The following is a 13559-nucleotide window of genomic DNA, read 5'->3' on the forward strand; positions in this document are numbered from 1 at the left end:
ATTACAAGACATGTGGGGTGATGTAAAAGAATCAATGAACCAAGCATTCACATCATCAGTCTCAACAGACAATGCATCATTAGAAACAAACAATTTGAGATTTTTAAATCCATCATTGATTGAGGTGTGTTTGTCCACAAAACTCCCGTTATGCCTTCTGTTTCTCTATTTAGACTCATTATATTTTCTTTTATTGCAATCTTTAGAATGATGTCCAGATTTTCCCAATAATAACAATCATCATTTCTTTCATCATGAACTAGAAATTTAGGTTGTTCCATACCCTTTTTCTTTGCTTGAAAATTTCCTCCTTTGCTTTTGTCCCATGGCTTTCCTTTGTATGGTTGCTTACCATTGGATACCAATGCCAAATCTGAATTTTTTGAGCCCAAACTGAAGTTCTTCATATTCTCTTCCTCTTGTAGAAGAATACCAATCAATTCATCCAAAGTAGGAGGCTTCTCTCTAGCTGAAAGACTTGAAACAAAAATTTGATAATCTTTCACTAATCCATTTAATGTGATAGTGACCAAGTCAGTATTGGACACCTTGTCACCAATATCTCCTAACTTATCACTTAGCTCTTTGACACGAGAAATCAAATTTCTTATAGTTTCATTGGCCTCCATTTTAATTGACAAAAGCTTGGTCTTCAAGAACCAAATCCAGTTAGTATTAGATGTTTCACATAAGCTTTTGAGAACATCCCATGTTTCTTTGGATGTTTCACAATCCCTAATATGAGGAACGATGTTGTCCTTAACTATTATTCATAGCAACACCTTTGCTTTTGTTTCCCTTTTTTGCCAATCTGGAATAGCTGGAGTAGTTGTGGGTTTGGGCTCCACCCCACTCACCATGGGCCACAAATTATTTCCCTCTAAAACTGTAAATATCTTGAATTTCCAATTTGCATAATTTCCTCGATCAAGCCTTGTGGACTCATTCAAATACGTTTCAGCCAAACATTTTGACATAATGACAAAAAAGTGTCACCAATCAACAAAACGCACCCAAATCCACTAGATCTACACCCAAATTCACCAGATCTACATCCAAATTCACCAGATCCAAAACCAAACTCACATGATCTAAAAAAAGACAAGAGTTAATCTTGCTTCAAATAAAAAAACAAAGCCAAAAAATACTCCTTATCTCTCCTTTTCACCCAATGTAATTTACGCTCCCAGAAAAGATTTCAGATGAATTCTTCCACCCAAACATTAAAAACACCCAACACCTTTTTAACTCTCTTCACCAAAAATAACTATGAAAATAATTTTCACCAATAAATAAAAACAAAATTTTCACCATAATTTTTTTTCACCAAATTTTTAACTCCTTATGCCTCCATACCCCATCTGCAATTTTCTCTCAAAACAAAAAATAAAACAAATTGAAATAAGCAAATGCGTGATAAGATTTTACATCTCTGGCAGGGCTTCTTAGTGCACCAATTTACTCCTCCATGAGAAATCAACCTCAAACTTATGGCTTGGATTGATTTAAAAAATCAAATCATACCTTTCAAATTATGATGGTTGCGGTGGCTATATACTTCCATGGGCTTCTCAAATATGAAGACTGTAGTTACATACACACAACGACTGCAGAAGACATCGTTCAGCAATATTCCTCAACCAAATAACATAAAAAAATTGGGAGAAGCACCATAACAACAGGATCTCACAGCCCTTTATTTCACAACCTCACAGATCTAGGTCCTCTTACTCTCAGATCTAAAGCCTCACTAGATCTGACTCTCTCGCTCTAATACCATATTAGAAAAAACAGAGAGATGCACAAGAATGAAATCATATCTCATTAATCAAACTACTTGAACAACCAGTACATATTATAGGCACACATAGATAGCTTCTAGGACAATCTAGATCTAAATAATTCAGATCACCAATTCACAACACATACTACGAAGACACAACTCATGAGAGATAGACTCAAACAATAATTACGAGAACACAACTCATAAACTCTATCTAGAAATATCATTTGTACATTATTCTAGCACACATAATACCATTAACAAAGCACTGGTGCTCAAGCACTAGCTAGGAATGAAAAATAGAGCACCGAAGAGGTCCGACACAACCCTTACCATGAATAAGTCAACATTCAAGGACAACTAAACAAGATTTAAAATATGTCCATATGATAGCAGCCCATATATTGTCCCTCCACCAATAACTAACCCCATAACAAGCACAATCATCCTAAGTACACAACTCCAACAAAACAACAAGCCGACTCAAGAGTGTCATAATTAGCGGATAAAATCAAGCTAACAAATTGGAGATGGGAGATGGCGCAACAATAAAAATTAAGGTAACATAAGGGTTTCATAATTTATGGAAATGAGCCAAGCTCCAAATGCTGCATGCAATAGAGTATATATGCTTTCAGAATATTGAAAATGTTGATGACAACCTAGCCCCCAAAATTAACTTCAACCCATGTTCTAAACTCCCATCCCTCACCTTTATTATAGAGCCCCTGGTCTTCAAAACAAGAATAGTTGTATTTCCATTGGTAAAGATTTTCCTTTCGTAACTTTGGTTTGTCAAGCTCTCATTCAGGCCTTGCGTGCCACTAGAGTGACTATACAAACTGAAACATCCACCTCGTTCAACCCCGATACCTTCCCAGAGCATATCTCAAAACCTTCTAACAATGGAAGCATACCAAATTTCAACTAAGGCAAATACAACCAGTGTTTCCGGTCCCTTTGTTCCTTACAAAATGACATGCATCTGATATCATAGATGGAAGTAATGTCATGTGTCTGCATGCACAGGGGTGGCGATGCCACCACCAACCTTTAATCTTTCTCATTCTTCAAGGTGACGGGCTCAACTACCCATGCTACAAATTTCCTTGTACCACACTCCGTTCGGGGATTTTTAAATAATTTTGAGTTGTTAACATGTTTGACATTATTTTTTTAGGATAGAAAAAAACCACTCTTATATAGTATGTTTCACATTGTTATTTAAAAATAACACACACACACACACACAGATCTCTCTCTCTCTCTCTCTCTCTCTCTCTCTCTCTCTCTCTCTCTCTCTCTATATATATATATATATATATATATATATATATATATATATATTCACATAGATATGTGAAATTTTATATTATTTATATTATTATTTATGACTTTGTTTCAATGTTTTCTATAGGAATTCAACCAAATAATTTTTAATCAATTTATATTTTTGTTATGTTAAAAATATATTTTTGAATGCATAAATGGATTCAACCCTTATATATATATATATATATATATATATATATACATACATACATACATACATACATACATACATACATACATATATATATATATATATATATACCATCATATAACATATTTTACATATTTGTATTTTTTAATAAAAAATATATAATGATTTACAGTATCGTACAATTTGTAAATAAATCACTTAAAATAATTAGTTGGTAACCATGCTTATCATATGTATCATTAAAATATTTTGAATAGATAACATGTTTCACATTTATAAGAAGAGCTTCGGCGTAAATCACATGTAGAAAGACCTTTGTTGACGCGTTTCGAGGAGCAAGTGTGGCTCATCGTGAGGACAAGTTGAAGAAACAGATCCAGCTTTACGTGTTAAATAGTCTGAGCAGGGCCTCCAACAGCTATCTAGATTAACGGCTAGCTTTGACTTAGGGACAGTCAAAAAGTCAAATTGATTATTTAAAGGAAGATAGTTAATGACCATACCTATATATAAATATATAATTATATAAATGAAATAATTTTAGACGGGGTTTACGTCAATAATTAGTTAAAATGTATAATTTAATAATTAAAATTTTTTATTAAATGGGAATTAGTTGAATTGAAGACCTAACTTATTTATAAATAAGGTAAATGTAATTAAATAAAATAAATAATAATACAAATCAGCAAATAAATAAATAATAATAATATATATTCGTTAGATAAATAAATAAATAGATAAAAATATATATATAATAAAAATAATATATATATATATTATAAATTAGTTATGAAAGAAATAATAAAGTAAATAATAATAAGAAAATAAAAATGATAATAATACTAATATATATTCCTTAATAAATAAATAAATTACCAATAATAACAATATATAAAAAATTAGTTACGAAAAAATAATAAAATAGATAATAATAATAATAATATATATTCATTAATAGATAAATAAATAAATTAATTAAAATATATATAAAAAATAATAATATATATAAAAATTAGTTACGAAGAACTAATAAAATAAATAAATAAATAATAAAAATAATAAAAATAAGTAAATAAATATTTGTTATGACTATAAATAACAATAATAATTAGGGAAAGGGAGCGACTCAACAATAAAAATAAGCAAATAAATAAATAATAATAATAATAACAATATATATTCGTTAACAGATGAATAAATAATTAATTAAAATATAAAATATATATATATATTATATATATATAATTATATATATATATATATATATATATATATATATATATATATATATATATATATATATATAAGATAAATAAATAATAATAATAATAATAATAAAAAGTAAATAAATATTAGTTATGATAATAGATACCAATATCAATCAGGGATAAAGGAGCGACACAAAATAACAGGAGAAGGACTGGAAAGAGTCCAGAGCCAAAAAGGATAAAACTAGGAGATAGGAAGGCTCCAGGGGAACGACGAAAGCGAAAAAGATGAAGAGGGGGGGGGGGGAGACTAAGATGAAAGGGCATGGATCAACATCTACTGATCTTCCAGGTCATCTCTATTGAGATTGTTAGGCTTCTTTCGATCTCAATAGCTTCCTGAGTTTCCGATGATGGAACTGGGAACCTTGGCACAACCTTAGCCTCCTCAATACAAATGTGATGCTTGGTCTTATCCACATCTCTGCTAGCGCTGAAGACTTGGTTTCCCATGTCTTAGAGTTGCATGTTCGCTAATCCTCTGATGGATGGAGCGCCTCTATATGTGATTTACGCCGAGCCTCTTCTTATAACTGTTATGGATCACAGAAGTCTCAATTCAACAATGTTTCACATTATTTTTCAAAATTGAAAAAATATACTTATATGTAACATGTTTCACATTGCTATTTAAAAATAGAAAAAATATATACTAGTTTTTTTTGGGTATAATACCATTTCAATTTATGCACAATTACGTTATTATTTATTTATAAAATTTAATTATTTAAAATAATTTGTTTGTAAGTGTGTGTATTTATATGAAATTTTCAGTTATAAATTCATATTATTGTTTAGGCATTTTCTAACTATTTTTGAAGTTCTCTTAATCTAGCCAAATATTTTTTAATCAAATTATGTTTTTATGTTGCTTAAAATATATTTTGGAACGCACAAAAGGCCACCACACACACATATTCTACATGGTTCTTTTGAATAAAAGAATATATAATGATTTAAAGTATCATAAAATTTGAAAATTAATTAGTTGGTAATGGCGTTGATCATATATGTTACTAAATTATTTTGATTTGTTGACATGTTTGGTATTATCCTTTAAGATAGAAAAAAATCTACTTCTATGTAATATTTTTCACATTATTATTTAAAAATGGAAAAAAATACATTAATTTTGGGTATAATACCATTTCAAAGTTTTCATGTATAACTATATTATTTTTTATTTATACAATTTAATTATTTAATAGATGTTAAAAGGTTAATAAATGAGTGAGTGTTTTTTCCTTTTCATGTTGGTATGGGAGGGTTCAAGGGAAGGGGAGTGGAGTAGTTTTGGGAGCTACGCAGCATGGTAGTGGAAGCGGGAGGGAGAAAATAGATATATCTATATTGATTTATCAATGAGATATAATAAGAATAATTCCTTTTGTAATACCCCCTAGTAGCCCAATTAGGACGATGCCACCGCTTTTGACTCTGATATCATAATCGTAATATAAAACATATAGAATGATAAAATAGTAAAATAACATGCTCGATAATCCATAAAGCATGTATATATCAAGTTTGAAGCACTTATATATGAACTCAGTTGGCTATCTGCAAGACTCAGACATACCATCTAGCCATAAACCATGTTGCTCCAACTCTCTTAGCTTTCAATCACCCTCGAGTTAGGGACGTGACTTCATGATGGAAACACCTTCTCTATCCAGGTACATATCCACAACTAGATACAAATAGGGCCAAGGTACCAAACCCTTGCAATCTTAAACCAATAGGCTCACATCCCCCACTAGCCCCACACTCAATTAATGCACCACCTTCTTTTCACTCACAGTCCACTGGGTGGCACCACTACCTCCAACATAACCAAATTGGTCGGCCATGGGTGTACCAAACCCCGTGGCTTCCAAGAGTTCCTACCAGCCTTAGGGTTCTCTAGGTACTCTCTAGGCCCTCACGTAAGTGCACCTATTCCTACTAATCCATATCCAATTGAATAGGGGAACTGTCATTTCACTAGTACAAAATGGCTAATTAGTTACTAAAAAATGACTAAAATTTGCATACAAACAACCATTTTTCAGTCGGTGACAAGTAGTAGCTAATTTACAGTATGTTATAACACGCCAAAATTTTAGTCATTTTTAGCTTAGTCATTAATTGGTTGTTTCAATTTCATCGCATTGTAGTATGTTTAGTCATAAATTTGGTCATATTTTTGGTCATTGATTTAGTCATTAATTGCCACAATTAATGGCCAAATATACAACAAGATATATTACTATATGGCCCCCTGAGAAAACCAATTAATGACCAAAGAAATATGACCAAAATGTCAATTGTGTTATAAGATACTGTAAATTAGCTACTAATAGCCATATATATGCAAATTTTAGTCATTGTTTCAAACCAATTAATGACCAAACAAATATGGCTAAATTTTTGTCGTGTGATAAGATATTGTAAATTAACTACTAATAGTCAAATATATGCAAAATTTAGTTGTCGTTTGTAATAACAAATTTATCATTTGCAATAATTTCTTTTTATAGTTTTATATTCATTATATAAACAACTAATTTAGTAGTTTATATTCATTTTATTTACTTTCATTAATAATCATTGTAAACAACTAATTTAGTCGTATATTTATTTTATTTGTGTTCATCATTAATCACTATAAACTACTAATTTAGTAGTTTTAGATTAATTTTATGTGTTCATTATTAATCAAAATAAATTAATTACTATGATTTTGTGACTAAATTAAAAATAAATAAATAAATAAAATAAATAAATAAAAAATCATACATTGTACATGTTCATCTAATATAAAAACAAAAAGTTAGATATCTTAATTAAAATACTAAACCATATCAAGTGCAACTATAAATAATTTCAATCACATAAATTATATTATATAAAATGTCAAATATTACAATATGAGTTTCCAAGTTAATATTGGTTGGACTACAATTGACACATGAAATGTTGTTTCATCACTTGAAAACATTATCATTATGTTTCCAAGGCATTGCAGGTGAAGTCACCAACTACGAAGACTTTACCATCATTCTCTATGTGTGTGCCTTATGCAGGATATTGGCTCTAAGGGTATCGCTAGACCAGTTCTCGTCTCTCTCTTTTTTTGCGTTTGTCAATCTAATGTTATTGTTGTCATCTTTCATCAGTTCTTGCTTCTTACCATCAATATTGAGTTCTGAGTTCCTTTTCTGAAAACAAAATAAGATACAGTGTAGAGTGTAAGACATGAAAGACAATGAAAATAAGAATATAAACTAAAGTAGACTATAAATTATTTATACGACATATACCTCAACATCACAATTGTCAAAGCCATTTTTCCCCATAAAAGAAAGAAACCCAAACAATTTTTCTTCAGTTGGGTGATAGTGGCCATTATGTGGTCAAATGACCTGTATAAACAAAGCAAATAAAACATCACTATAGAAAAGAACACCTTAGTAACTTAGTTTTCACCTTTAGGGAAAGCTTAAGGTATAATCATGGCAACTAAGGTACAGGCTAAAAATCTCAAGTCGTAGATAACTTGTGAAACAAACTAATATGAGGTGTGATGTCTAATCCTTGTCGTTTTAATCGCAACAACATTTCATTCTCTAATGCATGAACTTGGATAAGTATATAAACAACATGTGCTCAAATAACAACATGAAAGTAAACTTTTCTAATAGTCATGAAAATCTTTTAACACAAAATAGCTAAAAGGATTTCAATCAATATTGTGTAATACTAATTTCATCTTCAAGATTTGGTTGTTGTTTAAATGGACATGATACAAAGTATTTTCAATTTCATAGTTAAAAGAAGAAACAAAATCAAAAGAAATGTTCAAAATACAATCAAACAATAAAGAGAGGATATCATGGAATGGACATTGTAATTATAAAAAAATTGTTTACCTGTCCACCGATGTATTGTTTGGCATTCCTAAAACATTTTCTTGCACAAAATAACCAATGAGGTCAAAGAATCACAACATTAAAAACCATAGGAATCCCTACTAGAAAAATTTCCAAAGTCGATGGCTCGAGTGCCTAAATGATCTCCAACAGCAAATGAATCATATCCAAGTCATGCTCTGCATTGTCTCCCCATCCCTTTTCCAATCACATTTCTTTTAACCTGCCCACACCAAAGTCAAGTAACAATCAAACAAAGACATTGACATTTGTTTTTATCTTTTATATCTATAAACTTTGAATATGAAAATATATTAACACAAAAGAATTGTAATACTAATATTATCTTCAAGTTTTGGATGTTGTTTAAATGGATATGACACCAAGTAGTTTTAGTTTTATAGCACTAGTACAAAAAGGCTTATTAGTTACTAATTGACTAAAATTTGCATATAAATGACCTTTTTTAGTTGGTGACCAGTAGTAGGTAATTTACAGTATCTTATAACGCGACCAACTTTTAGTCATTTGTAAGTTATTCATTAATTGGTTGTTTCAGATTTATCATTTAGTAGTATATTTATTCATAAATTATGTCATTAATATAGTAGTTTATTTATTCATTAGTTGTCATAATTAATGACCAAATATAAAACAAAATATATTACTATATGATCATCTGAGAAAACCAATTAATGCCAAAAGAAATATGACCAAAATGTTGTTCATGTTATAAGATACTGTAAATTAACTACTAATAGTCATATATATGCAAATTTTAGTCATCGTTTGAAACCAATTATTGACCAACGAAATAGACTAATTTTTCGTCATGTTATAAGATATTGTAAATTAACTACCAATAATTGTATATATGCAAAATTTAGTCTTCAATTGTAATCACAAATTTATCATTTGCAACATTCATGTATATTTTTTTTGTAGTTTCGTATTTATTATAGAAACGCCTAATTTATTAGTTTACATTCATTTCATTTACATTCATTAAGAATTATTATAAACGACTAATTTAGTCATATATTGAATTTATACTCTAAAGTAATTAGAAGTAAAAAATGTGTGAATTAGATGTTTAAACCTTGTACTTCTCAAAAACATTTTAATAAGAGATTTAAATAAACTAAGCAAATATTCATTGAGCTAATAAGCTCATTTTACAACCTAGTATGAGGAGATGTGTAAGTTTGACCTTATACTTCTCAAATATATTTTAATAAGAGATTTAAATAAACTATAAGCAAATATTCATTAAGCCAACAGACTCATTCTACAACGGAGTATGACAGAATGTGTAAATTTGTCCATCCACTCGTAAATTAAAAAGTATATTCTAAATATAAAAATAATGTCTTGTATAATTAAAAAAAATGAATATGATGTAAAGTAATTAGAAGTAAAAAAATATGTGAATCAGATATTTAAACCTTTTACTTTTCAAAAATATTGTAATAAGAGATTTAAATAAACTTTTTGAAGATCCATGTTAACTAATTTGTCTATATCAAATTTATATATAGTTATATATAGAAAAAAATAAGTTTTTGTGGTTAAAATTTTTATTTGGTTCTATATATAGTCTATTTAGCATTCAAAAATACAATTTAAACAATGAAAAATAACAGATTGTATTTTACACTGTAAAAAAGTTTGCACCTACATAAATTTGATCCTTCTCTACTCATGTTAGATCAGTACTTAAAATGAATCTATGATGGTAGATAACAAAAATTGAAGAGTGGAGTAGACGATTGCTTTTACATCGCTCACGTTGTGCAAGCTAGCTTATCTTCTCTTATGTTGCTCTCAAGAATTCTCACGTACCATGACAAAAATTAAAGAGAACATAGAACATAATGCGTAGCAGAGGATTGCTCTTCTCAGTATTATGAATCAATTAAATAAGACTACATTGGAAATATCAGTAATAAATGATTGGAGTGAAACTCAACTTAAACTAGACTTAATGAAACTAAACTAGGACACTTGGAGGGACGGTTTTGACACCTAATAGATGGTTGAATTAGATTCTCCAAAAATAAATTTGTGTGTAGTAATCAATACCTCATAGATACTTTTTTACAGAAGGTAACCTCCTTTACAACTTATTGTAGCAGCTACAACCACCCTCCACAATTTTGCCTTAGATTTGTTTTGGATCCTCCCTACCAACTTTTCATAGCACCTTGTCTTGCTTTGTCAAGTACACAAGCTTCAGTGTTTTTCTTGCAGAAAGGAAGCCTGTCGATCATAGCTTGATGCATTCCCCTCACAAGATGCTCATCCAGACTTGGTCGAGTTGTAGGCTGAGCAGATCCCCCAATAAATTGCGAAATTATGGAGGGCAATGAGCCTTCCCTCCAGAAATTATGCAATCATGTATGATAGCTTGTTGGGCTCCAGAATTAAGCAATTCTTCTAGTCAACCCTCACAATGAAAAATTGTGCAATTTTCCCCAGCAGGGTTGCTCCGCCCAGGATTTGCAAAAATCTTGGCAGTAGTCAGCTGCTTTGCCCAAAAATTGCACAAATATCCTAGGCAGGTAGCCCAGCTCCTAGCCATAAATGTGCATTTCCTTCTAGCAGTTGAGTAGATTCATGCATGGGTAGTTGGGTTGACCAGTTCTACTTGGGACCAAGAAAACTTGACTTGCATGCAAGGCTTTATTTTTCCCAGAATAGAAAAGGGAAACATGCAAAAGGCATCCCATGATTCAGGGAGCTACTTTTAGCAGCTAGAGGTTACATGCAAAGTTTGTTTAGGAACTTTCCTCCAAGTGACGCTTTTTCCTCGATTTGTGGCATGCACGTCATAAGCTCAAAACTTATTTATTCGACGCATCAGAGCTCATTATTTTGCATCAATCTTGGAGCTTTGATATCCCACAACACATCCAGGACTCTTCGACATATCTGGCTCAGCTATTCACGGGTAAGTGGCCTCAACTTGTCTTTTTCAGCATTTCTATCGCTTTTTGTGTTTTCGCTTGTGTGAGTGTTGCTGGATTGATTTCTTTGAATGCTTGTTTTCATTTACATGCATACTGGCTTGTCCTAACACTATTTCAGTTTTCGTTGCTATCTCACTACTGTGGCATGCATGAAACTGTTTTTCATGAACGGTCGCTGATTCAGCAACTCGCTTCACCAACATGCATGTTGATCTGTTTACTAAATCTTTCATTCATGTTTGCATGCACTGTCAATCACATCTGCTTTCATTTAGTGTCGCCATGCATTCACTTTCATATTTTCTTTCAGTTTCCCATTGGTGAGTCTGGCCAACCTTGGCTCGGACTCTTCCTTCACCTAGACAACATTGCGCAATTTGGGGAAAGAAGGCTCTGCGTTCTTCTACAAAAATGTGCATTTCTGCCTAGGCACTACCCTCCAGGATTGTTTTGTTCATTTATGAGGGATAGTGACTGCTGGCCTAGAAAATTGCGCAATGCAGTCCCTGAGGCTGCAGTCACTCCCAGCTGTAATTGCACATTGTGCAATCCCAGCAGCTAGCAACTACTCTGGATTGCACATTGCGCAAATCCAGCAGCTAGTCTGTATGTTCTACCGATTTTTTCCTTGGACAAACTTGTCATGCAGGAAGTATCATATCACATCTCAGAAGGATTGACAAATAGACTGCACCAGAAGAAGAAGGCACCTTGGCCCGCTCTTCCATTGCGAACTGGGCTATATGAGATCTGGAGTATCAAGAAAGCGGATGTCGAAGCAGATTAGGTGAAGAAGTATCCATTCGAACTCCAAAGTTACAATCTGTATGTCTCGCATTGCATTGTGAAGGATCACTCCACGAGATTTCAATTCAACTGGATCCACGGGGCATTTCATTGGGCCGAGGATGACCTATGGAGACATTGCTACAGTTTCTCCAGACCCAATGAATAAGTCAGCTTCGCTGAGGAGTGGTTAGCGAAGTTACATGAAGCAACATCTCAGAGAGCACCAACACCAGCACTAGCAGTAGCAGCAGAGGCAAGCATACTAGTGCACGACAAGGGAAAGAGGAAGATTGTCGATCACATGGAGGAGGAGCAAAGCTGCAAGTTCTAAGAAGATCCATTAGTAGAGAAAGAAACTATGGCTATAAAGGCAAAGAGACACCAACACGACATGTGAATCGCACAAAGGTAGAGGGATAAGAGAAGAATGGAAGAAGCAGAGAAGGAGTTGCATGAGCTAAGGGAGAAACTCTGGAAGGAACAAGAGCTGCACAAATAGGAGAGGGAAGCGCAGCAAAAACAGGTACAACAGGGGGTGCGACATGTGAAAATAGATGAAAAAAACTGGTACAGGTAATGGATTCATCAGAACAGCTGGCATCAGGCAGACAGGGTGAACCATCGTAGGAGAAAGACTTCGCTCATGAGATAGAACAAGCACTTCAACAATTGGATGTAGACATGGAGTAGTAGGAGTTGGAACATGACACTAACCTCATGCCTCACCACCAAGAGGTCGACTTACCCACTTCACCGCATCCAGATGATGAGCAAGTCTCAAGTGACCAAGGAGGCACTGAGATCCTTGGTGATCATCCAGAAGGAGAGATGCACAACATCTCATTCGACGAGTCTCAACATAGAGTTGTGCAGTCTCGCAGAGTGTCAACTCCAGAGGATCATACATCTCCTACGCAAGTTGAGGAACGAGTGATCGTGACTGATGTGCACAAACATCCAGCAGCCTTGGCTGATGCAACCAGAGTGTATGCCGAAGCCACTAGCTCAAGTGTTTGCTTTCTAATAGCTAAGAATGAGTGAATGGCGAAGGAACTATAGACAACCAAGCAAGGAGGAGAGTTGGTGACAACGTCTGCTCGAGCTGAACTGAAGAAGGAAATACTAGATGAAGTATTGTCCCTTGACACAGTTATGTGAGCATTGTACTCTAAGTTTGGTACCATGCATAAGGCAGTCGTCCATCTCAACAGATGGCAGCAACGATGTGCTAGAAGATCACGTATCTTGACGAAATTGCATGCTATTGTTGATGACATGCAAACATGGATGATGAAATACAAGGGAGCCCCACTTCACTTTCCTAAGATTATGAGGGCCAATGCATTCAAGTTA

Source organism: Pinus tabuliformis, chromosome 6 (assembly GCF_031772625.1).
Source record: "Pinus tabuliformis cultivar Carrire ecotype Pingquan chromosome 6, CPIR1, whole genome shotgun sequence".
In the NCBI taxonomy this organism is placed as follows: Eukaryota; Viridiplantae; Streptophyta; class Pinopsida; order Pinales; family Pinaceae; genus Pinus; species Pinus tabuliformis.